The following is a 21,316-nucleotide window of genomic DNA, read 5'->3' as shown; positions in this document are numbered from 1 at the left end:
CCACCATGTGGTTGCTGGGAATTGAACTCAGGACCTTTGGAAGAACAGCCAGTGCTCTTAACCTCTGAGCCATCTCTCCAGCCCTGTTTATAGATTTTTAATAATATTTAAATATTTTTCATACAGTGTATTTAATTTAGATTTTTCCCTCCCTCAACTCCTACCAGATGCCTGCTCCCTAACAACCCAACATCATATTTTTTTACCCTCTAAAAAAACAATAAAAAAGTACAAAATTAAATAAATGAAAAATAATAAAGGTGTGGAGTCAATTTTGTGTTGTCCAAGTACTCCTGAGCATACAGCCTATACTGGGTGTGGTTGATATACCCGGCATCTCTCCTTTGAATAAAATGGATTTCCTTTCTCCCAACAGCTATCAATGGCAAATGGTTTCTCAGTTAGGGGTGGGACTTTGTGCCTGTGTCCCCTTTCCATGCTGAGGTTTTGTCTGATTTGAATTTGTGCAGGTCTTGCGCATGCTGTCAGTCTCTGTAAGGTCCTATGTCCTTCAACCCTGAGGTGTCTGGAAACACTGTTTCCTTGGAGACAGCCACCACCTCTAACTCCAACTCTAAGATACATTCTCAAGAAAAGCCACAGATTCCTTTGAAAGATTTAAGAAAGCTTAACTTCCGGATTAAAATTTGGCATTTCCTTCCAGAATTTGTTCTTTGCATATTTGTATTGTACATGTCAAACTGTACTTAGAGTTTTACTTTTCTCCTGTTTCCCTTTTTCTCTTAGTGATATACTGTAACCATTTCCCATGTCATTTAAAAACTCTGTGTTAACGCGACAGTAATGAAATCGGTAGAGATAAGAAATGGCCTAATGAGACAAGAAGATGTAAATGAGAATGACTTGCTCCCCTCTGTCCTCTCCGCCCCCCCCCCCCCACATACCACAGTTAGAGGTCCCTCAAATATGGAAGAGTTCTGTCTTTAGTGGTTCTACTTACTATTTGCTGTTGACTATCCAAGCTCTTCCTTGGGGCCCACAAGACCTGAAGTGACCCAACTCTGTTCATACCTGGAAACTCTCTATTCTCACCACTCTAGTTCTGGTACTCTGAGCTCTTACAGGTCTCATGCCCTGGAATCCTCCTCGTTCTTGTCTTCTAGATTACTTTCTGTTCATTTCTCTTAAGACTTTGCCTGAGAGTTACTTCCTCCAGAAGGTGTGAGTCCCTCCACGTTCTGAACTCTGTTGACATGGCATTCTTGGGACAAGGATGAAGCTTGAACAACCATCAGGTATTTGGAATGGACTCATCAGGGCAAAGCATGCCTCAGTAATCCTAGCTGTTCTGGCCCTCCCTGTACCAGATCTAATTCCACTCTCAGGTAATCTTGTGGAGTCTCAGAGGAATCAGATCAGAATTTCTCTGGGTCAAAAGTGATCCTTGAGGGGCAGCTTCTGGGGATTGCTTCTTCCCTTATCCCTCTTCCCCTTTGCTAAGCCAGCCCATGCCTCAGAAAACTTAAAAAAAAAAAAAAAAAAAAAAAAGATTTCCTTCCCCAATACCGTTGATTACCAACTTTGGCTTCTGCTTTAGATTACTGAGAAATACAAATTCCCTGTAGGGTAACACTCTTTACTAGTTTTCTACATGTTAATATGGAAAGACGAGGAAGGAGGGTTGAGAGGACACAGAAACACAGCACCCTGAGTTCTGCTGGAGGCTAACGCTTACAAGATGCCCCCTTTTCAGGTTGGAGCCAGTGGCTCCAGAGAAAGGAGCCCGGTGACTCTGACCTTGCACAGCATCAGGATTTCTGTTATATGGGGGCGATCTTGATGCTTTTGCTTTTATTACTGACCAGAGGAAACAGACAATATCCAGAGAGTCCTAACTTGGTTAAGTGGCAGGGCTTGTTCATAGGGGCCCTCAGTACCCTCACTCAGAGCCAGAATAAGATCTGCCTCAGCAATGTGACTAATCCGTGACTTTCTGGAAAATTGTTGCTTGTGAAAGGCGCTGTGTCTATGTCTAAGGCCCTCAAGAACATCTCTCTCTCTCTCTCAGGACTCTTTTAGAGTTAATTTAAGTTCATTTATTTATACAACATCTCTATAGTTATGAATGGAACATAGTTAACTGCTATTTTTTACCTTAATGTCACATTCAAAGTCAAAATAACCTTGTTATAGCAATTCTTCCTGCCTCCATGCAGATCTTTATTTCAAATCCCTTTCATTGAACTGAGGCAGCCTCCAGAAACTAACATCCAAAATAGCATCACTCTCAAAGCAAATGTTCTAATAATAGAAAGGCATAGGCCAAGAGGCCAGGGTGGGAGTTAAGGTTGCTGGGTGATGGCTAGCTTTCATATATAGGTTGTAATGATTTGAATCAAACCATTTTGCTTCTGAGTTTCAATTTCCTCCTGCATCAGAGGATTGGTACTTCTTTCCTATATCCAAGTGCTGGTGGAGTGTAGTTGATGAATGTCCCTCCCATGTTGGACTTACACATCTGCCTTTTCCAGCAGTGCCTTGCTCTGAGTAAAAGTCCCCGGGGGCTCAGTGTGGCTCAGGTAAAAATTGCCTTTCATCTATTTCCTCCTTGCTTTCCAGATAATCCAGGGCTAAAATTAGCAATGCTTAGTTCAGTAAAAAATATTGTTAGAGCAGGCAGCCATGGAAACGGTGTTTGAGCAGCTTCTCCTTCAGGGAGCTGCCTTCTGCAGGATACGCTTTGTTGCTGATTAAATGAACCCACTGCCTCTAAATCTGGGGTTTGAAATTAGTTAAGAGTGACAGCAGATCCTTCAAGAGAAAAATGCCCCCTTCCTATTTTCCCTCCTCTCATTTTTATCAAGGAAAGGAAAATGTATGTGCAGTTAAGTATTGGATTTTGCTTTTATAGAGAGTAGGGATCTGTTGACCTCACACCCAGCTTGCATTTGAGGTGTTTTTGTTTGTTTGTTTGTTTGTTTGTTTGAAGTGAATTTTTTGTTTGTTTATTTGAGGTGGTTTCTTTTGCTTGTTTGTTTGTTTTGGGGTTAGTTGATTTTTGTTTTTTGTCTGGTTGTTTTTCAGAAGCACTAGGGCAAAAGGTCATTTGTGTTAATGAATATTGTCTTTTCTTTTTTGGTTTTTCAAGACGGGGTTTCACTATGTGGCCCTGGCCATCCTGGAACTTGCTTTGTAGACCAGGCTGGCCTTGAACTCAGAGATCCCCCTATCTCTGCCTCCTGACTTCTGGGATTAAAGGCACAAACCACTACCCCCTGGCCAGAACGTTATCTTCTTTCCAGTACTTTAACATTTACAAAGAGCTTCCATGCCTACTGTTACTAAAGTTTCATAACCTGTCCAAGGATCCAAGAGTATGATGAGATTCTCTTACTAGTCAGATGTGGAAACCGAGGCTCAGTCAAGCTTGCTCACTCATCTGGTAACTGGGGGAGCTGAGATGAGAATTCTCACTGGTCATCTGTGGTTCATTGTTCTTTTCACACTCCCTGGTCTGTCTCCTTGTGTGGGAGGTGTTCAGCTTAAGTGACTGAGGACAGTATGTTCAGAGGTAGACTTGGTTTTCCCTGAGCTGATGTACCTGGCTAAATCCTCATTTACTATCTCCTACTCTTACAATCTCTCCCCTTCCTTAGAGGGTACAGTTATGATGGCTTGGGCAGGAACCAGTAGATTCTACATGCTGATCTGCCTGTCTTCCCCACAAAGACCTTTCCTCTGGGTCTTTACTTCCTTCTAATTTCCACCATCCATTTTATATTAATTCCTCTTTTTTTTTTTTTAGATTTATTTATTTATTTTGTATACAGAAAAGGGTGTCAGATCTCATTATAGATGGTTGTGAGCCACCATGTGGTTGCTGGGAATTGAACTCAGGACCTCTGGAAGAGTAGTTGGTGCTCTTAACTTCCGAGCCATCTCTCCAGCCCATTTTATATTAATTTCTTTTTGTTGTTGTTGCTGTGATAAAATACCCTGATAAAAGCAACTCATGGGATGAGGGGCTTATTTGGTCATGCATACAGACCATCATAGCTGGGGGTCACAATGGCAGGAGCTTAAGGTAGCTGGTCATGTTGTGTTCATAGTTTAGGAGGAGGGAATGATGAATATTTTTGTTTGGCTCTATTTCTCCTTTGTACTAGGCAAGGACTCCAGCCTATGGAAGAATGCTAAGCACAGTTAGAGTCTCCTCACCTTAATTAACTTCACCTAGATAGCATCCCTCACAGGCATGCTCAAAAACTTCTCTCTTAGTTTACCCTAGCTAGTGAAACATGGACAGTCAATAGTAATGACCATAACACTCATCCATTCTCATCTCTTTTCTTCTGGTCTCTATCCTTATCAAACTAAGGAGTCAAGTTATCGAAATATGCTTCTAGAGCCTAATTAATTAATTCATAGCTCTTAAGACAGGGGCTCCTGCCTTTTAACAGACACTGTAATTGCTTTGGCTCCTGAATGTAAATCTGACCAAGATCAGGCTTGCCAAATGTAAAATGGGATCCAATTAGACAATTTGAAAGCTTAGTGTACATACAAAAGAATTATAGAGGAACTGAAGAAGGCAAACCAAGAGCCAGCACCAGGAGGCCTGTGTGGTCTAAGCCTTGAAGGAGGAAGCATTGTGACCTTTCTTCCTGATTGGCTGTTGTACATTAACATTCCTTTTCAGCTACACAGAGCTATTTAAACTGATCTGTCTGGAGCTGATTGGTTTAATTTCATTGAATTATGTTGGCAAGGTGTTTGGGGTTTAATTTATAATTAGACTGCTAGTGTATCTGAGAAATCAGAATAAGTAGAATTTGGGTTGTCTGGCTCCAGGCAGTGGTTATGTTAAAATTGAGGCTTCTATTTCTATGTTCTTAATTATGATCCAGTCCCTATATTCTCTTGTAGAGCCACAAAGGTGCTTTGGGGGCTATGAGCATAATAAATTATTCTCATCAACATTTTTTTCTCATTTGCTCTTTAGTGGAACATCCCCTGGAAATTGTGTTTTCTATTATTGGAAGGATTTACAGTTGTTCTAAAGCTGATATCCCTGGGATTTATCCTGCCACAAATGCTTCTGGAGCTTTCCATGAAATTCTGGGGTCAGAGTGTGCTTTCTGTTTGCAGAAGCACTGACTTCTCACCATAGTGGTCGGCTTTCTTCTCATCCTCTTGGGCCTGGCCACAGAGTGTTGTTGAATCTATGTGCCTGAGAGACACATGATGGGTCATGAGGTTGGGAGGGGACGGAACTCACACAGAGCTTTTCACTGTGTCTAGAATGCATCTGATCCTGTCATGTTGGGGTTTCTCTCCTTTCTGTATATGAGACTCTTTTTAGAGAATAACTAGAAGATAGGAATTTTACTATGGTTTTCATTGTTTGAATTTTCCTTAGACTGTAGTTCTTTGTAAGCACTACTAAACTTAGTGTATTTTATTCTTTTGACATAAATTTTAGTGAACCAAATAACAGAGTGTGATGTTTGTTAGGAGTATATTTAAGGCCAACAAAGTAGGAGATATGACTCCTAAGAGAGGGAGAATTAGCTTCTCCCAGGAATGAGTGTCCTTGTTGGTTGTCCAGTGCAGGGTGGCCAGCCTGAAACTATATACACACCACCAAAAAAGTGGACATGGCAGGTTATATTTATATACATTTGTGCATATAATATATAATATAATATATGTAAATGTAATAATAAAATCAAAAAGGCTATCAACTTGAGGTAGGAGGACATGGGAGGGGCTGGAGGGGCTGGAGGGAGGAAAGAGAGGAGGGAAAGTGGTGTTTTTCTATTTCAATTAAAAAATAATAACCATAATTTTTAAATTTCTGAGAATTTCTGAGTATACTGATTTATTATTCCTAAATCTCAAAGAGAAGAGTGACATGCAAAAAATTTGAAAATCCTGAGAAATTTTCTTTTTATAATCCTTAAATATGTCATTGTTGCTAAATAACGATTCATTACAATAATTTTATAAAAAGAAAATAGTGTAATTTTGCCAGTTTTCAACATTGTCATGATCCACTGCTCATGTTGACATCCCTGTCCTCTGTCCTCACTACAGGAGGATCGGTTACAATGTGAAAAAGGAAGAGACTGGAAGGGGATTCCAGCAAAGGAAGACACATGAGCCTGAGATGCTGTGCACTTCCTCAAAGGGTGTCTTCTCTACTCAAGGATATTGTGTGACATAGGATGGATGGGATAATACAGAAGCTGGACATGGACTTTGCTCCAAAGAAGAAGGAAAATGGTTGTAGATTCCTTTCCAATGGCCATTGTACCCACAGATAAGTTTAGTCTTTACCCCTCATCAAGGAAACCTCCTTGCAACAGATAGAGTCTACTATAGAAAACCACAACCAATAAAAATGCACTGTTGAGGAGCCCAGTTCAATGAATACATCTACCAACACTCCCACACTTAAGGCTCAGGGAACATTGTGGAAAAGGGGGCAAAAAAATTTGTAAGAGCCAGAGGTTCAAGAAGTTTGCTATGAGATTATGTCTTCTAGTAACATTGGAAGCTACACCCATAAAGTCCCACCAATATAACCACCCAAATGTAAGCTGCACAAGAATGAAACCAAAGAACAAGCCACTTTGGTTAGGAAAAAGGCCACAAGACCTCAGTCCTACACAAAGAACTTTAGGCAACTGAGGAAAACTGGGAGTGAGAGAAATGGTCTTCCCCAAGGTAGACTACACCAATTTGTTGTCCAATGCCAAACAGTCATCCCTGAAAATATACATACGAGTTACATTTTGCCAACTGATAAGGTTATATTCAGGATTACAAATGTATATACAAATATATCTATGCATACAATCACAATTAGTATAAAAAAAAGGTCATGAACTTGAAACAGAGAAGGGAGGGTTTGGAGGGAAGTAAGAGAGGAGAGAAATGTTGTAATTAAATTTATTTTAAAAAGATAAACAAAAAAATGAAGCACACACAAAACAGGAATGGAAATTATATCACTAATGATACTGAGTCATGGTTATGCACCTGGTATATAATAATCACTGGAACCCCATCAGGCAGAAATCCTTACCACCTCTATGTTTAGAGAAGTCTGGAGTGCAGAGAAGTTAAAGACCTGGCCTGAGACGCATACCAAAATCTGAAATGGACCCCTGGAGTTCTTTGTATTTAAGTCTATGGTTACCCATCATTCCCACTGTTAGCTATTGTGCTGGGTAGAGAAGTGCTCTGATGGGAAAGATCTGTTTCCATGTGACCCAAATGAACAAGTAGGAGAACCATTCTAAGGCTATTTCATTCTAGTTTTATCCTAAGATTGTCCTTAATGAAAGGCCTCATGGGAAAGTTACTTCATCCCAAGACAACTGTGAGATGTCTGGCTTCACAGTAGTTAAGTCAGCCATCCACTTAACAGCAAAGCATAATGGGAAAATTACTTCATCCCAGAACAACTGTGAGATGTCTGGCTTCACAGTAGTTAAGTCAGCCATCCATTTAACAGCAACACATTGAGAAACTCCTATGTGTCGAGTGCTGTCCTCAATGCTGGAGTGCACTGGGGACTAAGAACTTCCTATAGTCCCCATCTTCAAGCACATGGTAAATCTTCCATTATGGTTGAAATAGTCCTTGGGGTCATCTTACAAAGGACCCTGCAGCTCCATTTACTAGTTGGGAATTGTGGTGGTATTGTGTTCCCTGAAATATTGTGTGTTCCCCAAAATAAACTTATTTGGGATCAGAAAACAGGACGGCCACAATATTAATCATAAGGATAGGCAGTGGTAGCACACACCTTTAACCCTAGCATTTCAGAGACAGAAATACCTCTGGATCTCTGAGTTCAAGGCCACATTAGAAGCAGCCAGGCAAGGTGACACATGCCTTTAATCCCAGAAATCCAGCCTTTAATCCCAGAGAGTGACCGCAGAAAGTAGAAAGATTATATAAGGCGTGAAGACCAGAAACTAGCAGCATTTGGCTGGTTAAGCATTTGGCTGGTTAAGCTTTTAGGCTTTGAGCAGCACAGTTCAGCTGAGATCCATTCTGGATGAGGACTCAGAGGCATCCAGTCTGAGGAAACAAGACCAGCTGAGGAACTGGCGAGGTGAGGTAGCTGTGGCCTGTTCTGCTTCTCTGATCTTCCAGCATTCACCCCAATAACTGGCCTCGGGTATGACTTTATTAATAAGAACCTTTAAGATTCATGCTATAGGGAATTGATTCTGAAGACAGAACAGATCCATTCAAAGGTCTGAATTCACTGAATGAAGTAAAATTTCTATTACTCAAAGGCCATTCTAGAACAATATAGAGAAAGATTAGAATGAGAGACTAGAATTAGGAGACCAGAGGCCACTGCTGGGTGGAAGACCCTTGTGCCATACTCTCGCTCACCATTAGAAGACTGCTTCCTCCTACTGCTGGAAGGCCCTGTAACTATAATCTGAACAAGAACATGCAGAGGTGAGAGGTGAGGGAAAACATCAACCTCCTTTGTGGACACACCCCATTTACACCGCTGCTGGGGACAGGACCCTCTCTCCTCTCCAGTCCCTTTCTCTCCTGCTATGTTCTCATGAGACTAGCTTCAGGTGGCATACAATGGTAGTGGGAGAGTCAGTGAAAATATAAGAGAGGCCATGGAAAGGGGTAACATTGTGGTGGTTTGGGGAGAAAGGTTCCCATAGAATCATATATCTGAATATTTGGCCTCAGTAGATGGACATGTTGGGAAGGATTAGGAGGAGTGAACTTGTTGGAGGTGATAGGTCCAGTGTGGGGGGACTTTGAAGTTTTGAAAGACTAACGCCATTTCTAGTGCTCTCTGTCTCTATTTTTATCTGACTCTGTCTCTGTCTATCTGTATCTATCTATCTATCTATCTATCATCTATCTATCTATCTATCTATCTATCTATCTATCTATCTATCTATCCATCCATCCACCACCCATCCATGCATCCATGCATCCATGCATCCATGCATCCATGCATCCATCCATCCATCCATCCATCTATCTACCTTTGCCTCTGCCCCTGCCTCATACTTATGGATCAAGACGTGAGGTCTCAGCTATTTCTCCCCTCCACCATCATGACCTCTAAACTTAGGAAACTGTCAGACAAAGTAAATGCTTTCTGTTATAAGTTGCCTTGGTCATGATATTTTTACCACAGCAATAGAAAAGTTACTAAGACAGACATTGTGGTCGGAATGCAGAGGTCCAGGTATATGGTAAAGAAGGAACGCTGTGTGAGGGGAAGAAAGAAGTTACTGGGTAGTCTGTATTCAGGGGAGAGACACAGGGAGTCTTTCAATGCAGGCACGGCACAAGATGAACTCCTGAAAGCGCCATTGGTGTAGCTAACAGAATATAGCCACACAGCAAGGACAGACAATGTAGTTTGCAGCTGGTATTAGATTGTAGCTATGGGGTGATATTTGGGGAGCATATCAAGAAAAAGACCTGAGCAGAAAGGAACCCCCAAGCTCTACAGAGAGCCAAGCCATCTTCAACTTGGGATCAGGATTATTTTTATGCGCTGGTTATCAGGTCTGCCACAGTGCACAAAGACCCAGGGTGCCAGGGGTCTGGACACTCCTGTCAAGCACAGCCTCTTCCCCATGGCTCTCTCCTGACAGACCATTCCCTTTGGTCTTTTTCCCCTCCATAGCTCCTCTGCCCCAGTTCTGTCCACAGCTGGCATGCATGCTTACCCTGTCATTTCTTTCTTTTGTTGGTTTGGTTCTGACCAGACCTGTGAGGATTCTTCTGATTTCTCTGGCTGTCAGCCCAGCTTACACTAGAAGGAGTGAGAAAGGACTTCAAAGAGAGAAAGAACTTTTGGAAAATTGTGAGCTGGACTCCCTATCGCAGAAAACAATCCCACATCAACGGTGCAGCATCGAAGTTCCAGGAAAGATGACAGATGTACCTGTGCTCAGATATTGAAGAGCCCAGTGGAAGGGCTGCATGTCATCCTTTGCACAGCTGTGGAGAAGTCCTTGTGGGCTTGGGAGCTTGGGTTTCACATCGCACCAAACGATTGAATTAGATCTGGTCTACTAAACAGCAAGTAGTAATTGCCCAGATATTTTTTAGAATGTGACTGATCCACATTTAAGCTGTTTTGTGTTGTTTCAATAAGAGATTTCATTGTTCACCAAATCTTGAATTGAGCATCTTAAGTATTCAAGCTTGTTTGTGCAAGCCAACAAATAAGCAAGAATGGATTCTTTCTCCAGTCAGTATCCTGAACACACACTTAGAATTTATGAATTATTACTGTTGAGGCTTTCTTTCCATTTACTCCCAACATAGGGACCTGCTCTATTCCTTAGCACCAATAGATTATACCAGAAGCTGGGATGAGGTCAGATTCCTTTTGTAGCTCTGTTTACCTCATGCTATCCAGCAGATTTGAAATACAATGCAGCTTTAGGTTATATTTGCTAAACGTGACTATACATATCCTATCCCACGTGCTCTGCTTGCGGTGTGTGATGTTGACACATTGGGAGACATGTTCTTGTTCTCTTCTCTTCAATCTGAGGGAGTCTGTAACTAAAATCAAAGTGCCACTACATGATTTGTAAAACTAAGTTCTAAAATGGCAACACAGCTTCTACTTGCTCCTATTTTAGATGCTTTCAACTGAACTCTAGCCAGGGAGCCTAAGCCACCTGGAGAAGCCACAGGAAGTATTTCCATTGGCCCCTGTTGAGGAGCTGAGATCCTAACTGCGAGCTTGCATCAACCTCTGGGCATGAGTGAGCCTTCCTCACGTCTTTGCACCAGGAAGTTATGGCCTGTGAAACAGACTGCCCTTATTGAGCCCCATCCAAATTGTGCCTTTGTGAGCTAAGCAGATGATTGCATCTAGATTTAACTGACTCATTTGGGGTGGTTTGTTAAAGGCTTATTATAATACAGTAGACAGCCAGAAAAACACCTATTATCTCTTGTCTTAACTCATGGGTACATTTATTTTTCTCTCTAACTGGACTCTGAATACCTCAGTTTGGAATTTTTCCAATCTAAATTTTCTGAATGTCTTTTCATATCATACTTCATTTAAGTCTATATAAGTCCCTTGCTACTCTTAGGCATGACCATATATTTTTAGTCTCCATGTGCTTTCCAGTGCTCTTGATACATTGTGTACTCCCTGGGTCTTACATGTGCTCACCTAAAATTTACTCAATTTTGAGACTCATCCATGTATAATTTACTGATTCTTCTGTTAAGAGAGATGCCACCTTATGTCATCCTAGTAATACAGATGAATTTCTCTCATCAGTATCAGAAATGTCTTCCTTATGTTATTGTGAGTTGTTGTCAAGTGCTTCTCAACTTCCAAACTGTTGTGTTTGTCTTAGATCCAGTTACAAGGAAAGTATTGATGGGGTGTCTATTTCCTGCATCCAGTGCGCTATGCACAAGGTATAGAGCAGAAAAAATTGCAGATGTATTCCCTGCTCTGATAGGACCCTCAGTCTAGCAAGAGAAACCAAATGATCTAGCATATGCTTGAATATCATTCTCTATTAGGTAGTTTAATTATACTGGGCAACCTAGGACCTAATGTGATATCCTGCTTCCTTGTGGTTTGGGAAGGCAGCATGAGATTTCAATCCCGTAAGTCCCAGGACCTGTGGATATGGTGCAAATACTCTGTTTTATTTACTTTATTCAAAGAATGAACACATATATAATATTACATATATATTATATATACTATATTCTTTTTTTTAATCTTTTTTTTTCCTTTACCAGAGCTGAGGACCAAACCCAGGGCCTTGCACTTGCTAGGCAAGTGCTCTACCACTTAGCTAAATCCTCAACCCCCTATATTCTTATATGATATGTAATATATATATTCTTATCTGGTTCACAATCTTGTCATTATTGAGAAAACATTGAACTCAACCTTAGCCCTGGCCAGAGAGCAAGCATTCAACTCATTCATGTATCCTGTTTCCTTCTTCCTTCACTTTATATGGTGCCCAGTCCTTGTCTTGTACTCACCCAATGGAGTTGGTCAGTTGCTATCAGCTAGCCAGTGACTGTTCTATTCCCGTGCACAAAATTTCCTTGCTGGTGTTGTGTGACCTTTTCTAAGAGCAGTGCATATTCATGCCGCTGAGATGGGAAAGAAAGACCTCACATTTTAACCAAGCTGATACCTCATATGTAAAACCCCACCAAGGCTCAGTGTGGTGGGTGGCACACTCTGGTAACCCCAGGCCTTCAGAAGTCAGCCAGGGCCACAGAGTGAGACTCTGTGTTCCCCATCTCTTCCTCCTTCCCCAATATCAACCAAAGTAACACTTTCTCAAGGAGAATGAGACTACTCTCCACTCTACTCTCCAGATTGTGTGATTCTCCTTTTCCTATGTCAGAGCACCTGTATTTGAACTTTACAACATATGTTGCAGCTAGGAATTAGTTTTTCTTTCCTTTCCTTTTTTGTAAACCTCTTACTTCTATCTGACAGCCACCTTGATGAAGGCAGGGGTTGGGCATATACAGGTGCTGGTGTCACCATCACCAAGTGTCTGCTGTGCATAAAAGACACCCAGCAGTTATTTACATGGTTAGTGAATGGGGAAGACTTCATGGTGGCTGCTGGAATCCCAGAAAAGAAGCGAACTCAGAGGATAGTGAGGTGATCTCTTTTCATTATTTAACATTGTTATTACCACTTCCGGTGTGCAGTGAGCATGTGAGTGTGTGCATATGTGTGTGAGTGTGCATATGTAGTGTGTGAATATGAGCATATGCTTCCTTATTAGACCCAGAGTTAAAATGATAGTTTTATTTTACCAGTAATTATTCTGAACACAACTGTTCACAATGTCCACAATGACTGTGGAAGGTATAACCAAAGAACCCCTGGAAGCTGGATGTTCCAGTCAGACTAGCCAGTTGCTTCCAGCTGAGTCTATAATAGCTAACTCAGAAAAGGAACTGACAATTTAAGAGAGTTACAGCTGGACTGACTACTTCCCTGGGACAGTCATGCTGTGGTACTATAAGCCTCCCAGGGAGGTAAAACCCCAAGGCTTTTGAATTGATGTGGCATGCAGAATTGTAACCTAAAAATAGAGGTAGCAAGTGTCCCTCCTCACTGTGGACAGGCCCCTCCTCCCATCACATCCTCAGTGCTCTCGTTCATTAGATATTCACCACCAAAGGCTTGCAATAAAATATCTTCCTGGAAGAGTGAAGCCAGACACAGCCAGTCAAAAAGAAAAGTAAAGCTCAGAATCTGTATTGCCAACACTCCCATTAGTAATTTCTCTAGCAACGTGAGGCCCAAACTCCCACAGAGTGTAGCTAAATAAACAGCATATCTATTATTATTGAAATGTAAAGTTGTGTTTAGTCAAAATAAATACATTTGCTAGCCTAAGATTATGATGACCAGAAATTATATTAAACTATAGTTTTAATTCAGGTAATCTGGCTTGCACAGACTCTCACATGCCTCTTATATTTTAACATGTTAGATGTGATTCTACTTGCACACTTGGAAAGAAGTGAGAAACTAAGAGAGCTAGTGTCTGTTAATAGGCTGGTGCTTCTATCCCTGAAGGATGTTGTATGCAAATGGAACGAAGCCTAACTCCCCTTCTGCAGTGTCTGATATTTTTTCAGGTGCAAGATCCTAGGAAAATTCATTCAGTTCTGTTTCCTTTTTGTTCCAGATGTATAACTACTATGAGCATGAAGCAGAGAGGAAAAGCAAGACTAATGTACCTCATTTTCTCATAAAAACTTTCCTCCGAGGAGACAAAGGCATTCTCTTCATCCAGCATGCAAAAATATTCTTTACAAGCTTCTGTGGTGTTCTCTTGGCTAATGAGATTGGAAGATTGTGCCCACTGGTAGAAGCAGATCTTAGGTCTTAGGTTTTATTCTGCAAATGAGTGCTAATGGGTGCTACAATAGTCCTTGCTTAATAAGACATCTTCTAACTGTATCAGAACTGCAGATGATACTTTCAAGATAAAGTCTTTCATTTACTAGACAGTGCATTTGGCACTGTGGGAACAGGAAATCTAATTTGGAAGGGAAGCCTTCCATTTCCAGCCAAGATGGTGGAAGCATGGACAACCTATTAAATAAGCTCCAAACATTGATAATACAAATGGAATAATGGTTTCAAGATCCTGGACATTTGTGGTTTTATGTGGGCGTGTATGGTTCATATGAGTATATTGGTGGGCATACCTGTGTGTGTGTACACATGTGGAGTCCAGAGCAGGAGGTGCAGTGTCTTCCTCTATCTCCCTGTGTGTTGCTGCTGTGAGACATGGTCTCCTACTAAACAGGAAGCTTGCTATTTCTGCTAGACTGGCTGCCCAGTGAGCTCTAGAGAATGGCCTGTCTCTGTCCTTATATGCTGGGTTGCCAAGGCCCATGAAACCAAGCTTGGCTTTTTTATTTGGGTGCTATGGATTACAAACTCAGGTCTCAATTTGTTTCCCATTTCCCAGAGTTCTCTCTATTCTTCCTCATCTCCCCAGTCCAAGATACTAGACATTTGATGATGACAAATAATGACCCCTGAGATTCGGGGAAACACATTGAGACCTACAACTGCCTAAGATAAATAATTCCTTGAGAGAATTTCCAGGTAGTATCATGAAAGGAAAACCCAGGAGAACCCAGAAGACTTTTTGAGTGAGAAGAGAAAGCTGAAAATTCTGGAAGACAAAGGTCATTAGAATTAGTCAGACAATATAGTGGAGGTTAGGTAGGCACCCAAAGAAAATCCCAGAAATCTGCAAGGGACCTTCTTCCAGTGTTTTCTGAAGTCATTATTTGTGCACGCACATAAAGAACCTGCTTGTAAATGAGGAAATAACTACCCAAGAGAAACAAAGATAACTGCATCCGTTGCTTACTCAGACTGGCCATGTGATAGGGTCCACTACCACATCCAGCCTTGAAAGCCTTGGAGTTCCTGGGGCATGGTGTGAACTACACCCTCTCAATTCTGCACAGTTAGCACTGGTTTGGATACTGCTCCGGTCCGGCCTAATAAGTCTCCAAAGAAAGAATATCTATAAAATCCAAAATCATTCAACATTCAGTGATAAAAATTCACAATACTTGGCATTCCTTATAAGAAGTCTCCATAATACAAAAAGAAGCATTAAAATTAGACTTTTACTGAGGAGAACAGTCGCTAGGAAATTGACTCAATGCTGACATGCTAGAATTAACATGCAAAGACACAGAAACATGGCATAACCATGTCACCTTTTCGATAAATTAAGTAGCTAAAAAGGAAGATTATTCTAAGACCAAATCAACTTTTCATCTATACATCTTAGCCCTGGGGAGGATTAATTAAAATGTAGACACAGAGGGAAAGTCAGGGGCCTGAATATACAGCAATAGAAACTACCAGAAGGACTTGGGTATAATTTGTCCTCCAAAGCCCCCTGTGCTGGAAGCGTGGTCCTTAAGTTGCTGATGTGGGGAGGGAGAGGAAGGCTGAAAGGAGGCCTCAGAATTAGTGTGGGTCTCACTGAACCCTCACTGTTCTTCCGTAGAAGCTTGTTACAAAGACCCAGACTACTCCTTCCTTGCTGTCTGGTTTACTGTCTGCTCATATCATCTTCTCATACATGTTCCCTCCAGCATGCCATCCTTCACGATGGAGAGCCAAGGATGCAGAACCATCCCTTTCCACAAGGCCAAACTGAAGGTGTGGCCTGAACCTGGACCTTCGGACTTCCCACATGCAAGCTAAACAAATTCCTTTTTCTTATAAAGAATGCTGTCTTGTGTGTTTGGCAACAGCAGAGGAAAACAGACTAATCCTCTGGATTTGTGTTAGACTAATATTAATACAATGAGATGTAAACATTTAAAAATACTTAAAAATACTTAAAAAAATAAACCCCAAAGCACATCATATGAAAGGCATGGGTAGCCTAATACATGGGTAACGAGAGTCCAAACATTTTCTAAACTCTAGAAAGTTATGAATTCACAGATATAAAATGCTTAGTAAATTCCAAGCATAAGAAACATGAAAAATCCTTCAAAATAGGGCAATCAAAACTAAAAGCTAATGATAAGAAAAACACAAACTCTAGAGCAAGGCAGAAGGAAAAAACAAAACAAAACCTGGTTTGTGCTAAAGAACAAAGATTCAGATAACAACACACTTCTTTCTGGGAAACAACACAAACAAGAAGACAGCAAAGTTGAATTTCAGCAGGGCTGAGAAGAAAACGAAAAATCAACTGAAAAAAAAACGAGGAGATACAAATAATTCTTATTTTTGGTGTTTGTTTTTGTTTTGTTTGTTTGTTTTTCAAGACAGCGTTTCTCTGTGTATTCTTGGCTGTCCTGGAACTCACTCTGTAGCCCCGGCTGGCCTGGAACTCCTAGAGATCCTCCTGCCTCTGCCTCCCGAGTGCTGGGATCAAAGGCGTGTGCCAGCCCTGCACAGTATGAGAAGCTGCAAAAAACTCTGTAACCAATAAAATACTTCTTGCAAGATGAGGCTCTATTCAGATTTTAAAAAGTAGAAATAACTCATTGCTGACAGACATGAGCCACAAGAAATGAATAGTGAAGTCCCATGGGTGGGAGGGAGGGAATGTCACCCTGAAATATAAATGTATAGAAATGAAGGCCACTTTAATAACAACTTAGATAAATGCACATCTCCTTTTGTTTATTTCTCTCTAAATAATAACAAAACAAACACAACCCTTAGTGGTGGGAGCCCTCCTACGTCAGTCATTAATCAAGAAAACACCCCACAAACTTGGCCACAGGCAATCTGATGGAGGCATTTTCTACCTGAGATCCTGCTTCCCAGATAATTCTGGTTTGTATCAAGATGGTAAAACAAAACAAACTCCAAAAACAAAACAAAACAAAACAAATGTCCAGTATGGCTCACTTTGCTCAAATCAACTGCATATCTGCCATGAGCTCACTAAAATTATCTCATAGGTTCATTTATGAATATCCATGGGAAACCTATACACATCCAAACCTACAGTAGAGTATCAATATGTCTGTGTTACAGATTAGAAACGATGCTACGGCAGATTAAAGACATTGCATACACTTTCTTAACTAGTGAATAACAAATTAGAGTTTGGATTCAGAAGAAAAAAAATCTCTCAGTAACTCATGCTGCCTAGTGACCAGAGGAAGCCATGACCAAGAGGAAATAAACATGCAGTGCTTAATAAATTGAAATTGATCAAAATGGTGGCACTCTTGCTGCTCAGTGTATTCAGCCAGGAAATTGCCTCCTGTGTCTAGTACTTCATATGCAGGTTTTGAGTGTCTTCCCAGCTTGGTTCCAGTATGACAGACTTTGAATGACCTGTTGCCAAACAAGCAGTAGGGTGGGTTGACTGGCCGACTGTTCTGATGTCACTCACAGGCAGCCTGAAGGTCAATGAATCCCCACGCTCTTCTTTCCTGAATCCCAAGTGGACAAAGTTCTGCCACAACCCCAATGCCAGGTAAGGCCTTGGCACAAACCTTGGAGTGACCATGTGGCTACCACGGCCCTACATTCTTTCCTTTCTGGCACAGTGAAGGCAGATTCTGTTCTGTACCCTAGAGGATGTGGTGGCAGAGTGCAAGTGAATACATCTCACTAATATCAAAATTCAGCTTGCAAATTTCCTCACTGGGGACTTGGGGAACATTTTTGATATTGCTTATTTTACACAGTTTCAGAGGTTATTTTTTCCATGCTCCATAATGAGTAGGACATACACAGAATAGCGTTTGCTTTTGCATAATGCACACTTGTTAAAGCTATGTTATTTCTTGGAAAAATGAGAGTTTGAGCCATTAAAAATGTAACAGGAAATGGACTGAGTGTTACACCAGATTGGGTTCAGCATAGGCATGGAAAGCCTGCAATATTTACAGCCTGTCATCTTTAAGAAAGTAATGTGGATGAGCGCCTACCATCGTTGACGAAGCCAGGAAGCTCTTCCCATCATTAGTTACTGGTGTGCTGTTACCTGTAATGATCACTTCTCAAGCAGTATTCTACATTGTTTATTTGAGTGACAGGAGAAGTGACAAGCATCTTTTGTCCTTGTATCTGATTCCTATTGAGACTAATCCTTCTCTGGTAAAGGTTGAGCCCTGAGCCATAGAATAGAAATTCCTCCTCTCTGGAGGGCATCTGCACATGAAATCAAATAGAACACTTGGCATTCTTGACCCCAAAGTAGAACATGGGGTAACAGATTAGTTAGATGTGTATACTTGCCACAGAAGGCTCTGAAGATCAGCTGGATGCAGGAAACAGCATTAGGTATCAGTTTTTCCATGTAGATCAGGAAAGGTCAAAGTTTTTTCTCTTGAAATGTGAATGTTTCATTTTATTCCATGTTCTCTAACTGATGGAAAATGAGAGAAAAGAATTATGCATACCAGAGTAACCCGTTTTGGGTTTTGAAACATTTTACACACCCTTCTTCGTTTCCCTCAGCCATGGAGTGTAATTTACATTTGACAGAGGAAGAAAAGGTGAACTCCTGAGTGATGAGGACACTTGTGCATGGAATCAATTCAAGAGAAGAAGCAGAAGCTGGGTCAGATGGCCCACACCTGAATTCCTAATGTCTGAGAGGCAGGGGCAACAGAGTCCAGGATCATCCTAGCTATATAACAAGTTTGTAGCTAGCCTGAGCTACACAAGATCTTGTATTGACATCTATAAAAAGGACAATAGAAGGATCTGTACACAAGTCCAAATTCAACTAGTCCCAGAACCTCTTTCTTCCTCTTATGTTCTCTGTTAGGGAAAACAAACAACTCATTTACTTCCTCATTATAAGAACCATAAGAGATGGTCGGCGACATTCCTATAGAGGAGTATTTGAAGCCTCCCATGCTAGGAGGGGATGGATAGGTTGCCACTATGAAATAGGGTAGCCAGGAGCAGGCAGAATCAGAACACTATAACGTATGGGGAAGCAAAGGGGAGGAGGTTGTACTGGGGCATGTGAGGAGCATCTGTGTAATAAGTGACATAAGGAAGGAGCATTGCCTGTGTTCTATACTCTCACCGCTGAGACAAATGTTAGGCCACTGATGGAAACGGTTTCTTGTATTATATTATATTTCTAATGTAGGGTATTCTGTATCCTATGGTATTGACGAAGAGATGTACTGATCCTCTGAGAGACTAGACAGAGAACTTCTGTACTGGGTAAAGGATTAGATGAAGTAACACCTATTCACCTCGTCATTACTCTCTGATTACACATCTCTACCTGAGCTACAGGTAGTGAGTATATTGGTGTTATTTCGTTGTTCTTGGGTCAAAGACAAGAGAAATGAATCAGAAGGGGTGACAGACAGTAGGCAAGGCTATAGGACGACAAGTCAGGAAGCACAGAGGATTCTAGGATCTATTTAGCTTTGTGCCTATAGCACCTGCCAGCTCTTCTCTATGTGTGGAAAATAGTACGTATTTGTTGTCTCTCTCAAAAGGAGTCAAAACTTCCACAAAGGACAGGATTATGATAAGTGGGGAAAAACTGAGAAGGAATTGGCCACATTCTAGAAAATAGTACCTTTTATTCTGTGCACATACCCGCTACCCATGTGAAAGTCAAAACACCTGTGGAGCTAGGCTTGGTGGCACTTGCCTCTACCTTCAGCATTTGGGAGGTTGAAGCAGGAGCATCACTGTAAATCTAAAGCAAGCCTGTGCTGCCATGAGGCTAGTCAGGGTAACACAGAAAGGCCCTGTCTTGAAAACAACAACCACCACAAGTCTGTGGATTTTGTGTCTAAATAAGATGCTATGGAATCACTGGTGGGGAGACAGACATGATAAAAAGGTAGAAGTTAATCTGAGTGTGCTCTCTACCAAGAAAGGCACAGAATGGCAATATTTTATGTTGAATCTATCCAAGTATTCTGCAAATGTCTTTCTTCAAAACCCCACAGGATGAGCCAGGGTACCAACAGTTAGTTCCTTGAGCATATATTTCTACATTTGACCTATGTGACTCACTACATGGAATCTCAGCTCTCTGGGTGAATGGCAGGTTTCTAGGTCAAAGGATGCAATCTACAGGTGGGCCAGTGGTCTACTAGGTAGAAAGGTATCTATAAGCCGAGATTCTTTACTCATGATTAGCCTGACTTTAGGCTTTTAGGACTGTCAGTTTTCACAAAACTATAGACATCCTTAGTTGAATTTGAATTTCACATAAATAACAAATCATCCTCTAGCATAGGTATCTTACAAATATCACATGGATCATTAAAATACAAAATGTGTTTTCAATTTATCTGAAATTCAAATTTAGCTAGGGCAACTGTTTTTTTTTTTTTTTTGTGTGTGTGTGTGTGTGTGTGTGTGTGTGTGTGTGTGTATGTGTGTGTGACTGCATTCACATCAGAGCTCAATAAAAAATATGGCAAGAAAGAGGGAAAAATAAGTAATCAAAGATACACAGAGGTAAAGAGAAAGTAGCTCAAGAATAGGAAACAATGTTCTACCATTTCTAGAGAAGAATAAACACAGCCCAAACATTAGAGCCAATGCTATGCCTACAGGATGTTACAGCATCCATAATAGCATCACAGTTCTTTAAAAATGCATGCATGCCTGTGTCTCTCTGTGTGTAAGGGGTGTGCATGTGAGTGCAGGTGCCCACACAGAAAAGAGAGTTGGATATCCTGGAGGGAGGTTTAAAGGAGCTGTGAACTGCCCCATGTGGGGGCTGGGAATCATCCAGGTCCTCACAAGAGCAACAAAGTCTCTTAACCACTGAGCCACCTTCCAGCCCCAGCATCCTGGTTCCTTTTTTTTTTTTTTTTTTAATTTAAAAGGTTTTTGTTTTCCATTTTACATATCAACCACAGTTTCCCCGCCCTCCCCTCATCCCACTTACCCCTCACCTTCTCCCTACCCCATCCCTCATCCACTCCTCAGAGAAGGTAAGGCCTCCCATGGGGAGTCAATGAAGTCTGGCAGATCAAGGTGAGGCAGGACAAGCCCCTCCCTGCTGTATCTAGGCTGAGCAAGCTATCCCTTCATAAGGAATGGGCTTCAAAAAACCAGCTCATGCACTAGGGATAAATCCTGGTCCCACCACCAGTGGCCCTACAAGCTTCTCAAGCCACAACAGTCACCCACATTCAGAGAGTCTAGTTTGGTGCCATGCAGGTTCCCCAGCTGTCAGTCCAGAGTCAGTGAGCTCCAACTAGTTTGGGTCAAGCTGTCTCTGTGGGTTTCCCCATCATGATCTTGACCCCTTTGCTCACATAATCCCTCCTCCCTCTCTTCAGCTGGACTCCTTTA

At 41.4% G+C, this 21,316-nt stretch overlaps 1 long non-coding RNA gene across 1 annotated transcript in view; it reads left to right on the top strand.

Annotated features, from left to right (window-relative positions):
* LOC118587842 overlaps nucleotides 1-6,378 on the top strand; it is a 76,005-nt gene extending 69,627 nt beyond the window's left edge. The window contains exon 3 of the long non-coding RNA XR_004945477.1: nucleotides 6,058-6,378. This is a non-coding gene — a long non-coding RNA (uncharacterized LOC118587842). The remainder of the gene's footprint in view (nucleotides 1-6,057) is intronic.
* Nucleotides 6,379-21,316: the final 14,938 nt, after the last annotated feature.

Source organism: Onychomys torridus, chromosome 7, assembly GCF_903995425.1.
Source record: "Onychomys torridus chromosome 7, mOncTor1.1, whole genome shotgun sequence".
Classification (NCBI taxonomy): Eukaryota; Metazoa; Chordata; class Mammalia; order Rodentia; family Cricetidae; genus Onychomys; species Onychomys torridus.
This window is presented reverse-complemented; position numbering and strand designations above follow the sequence as displayed.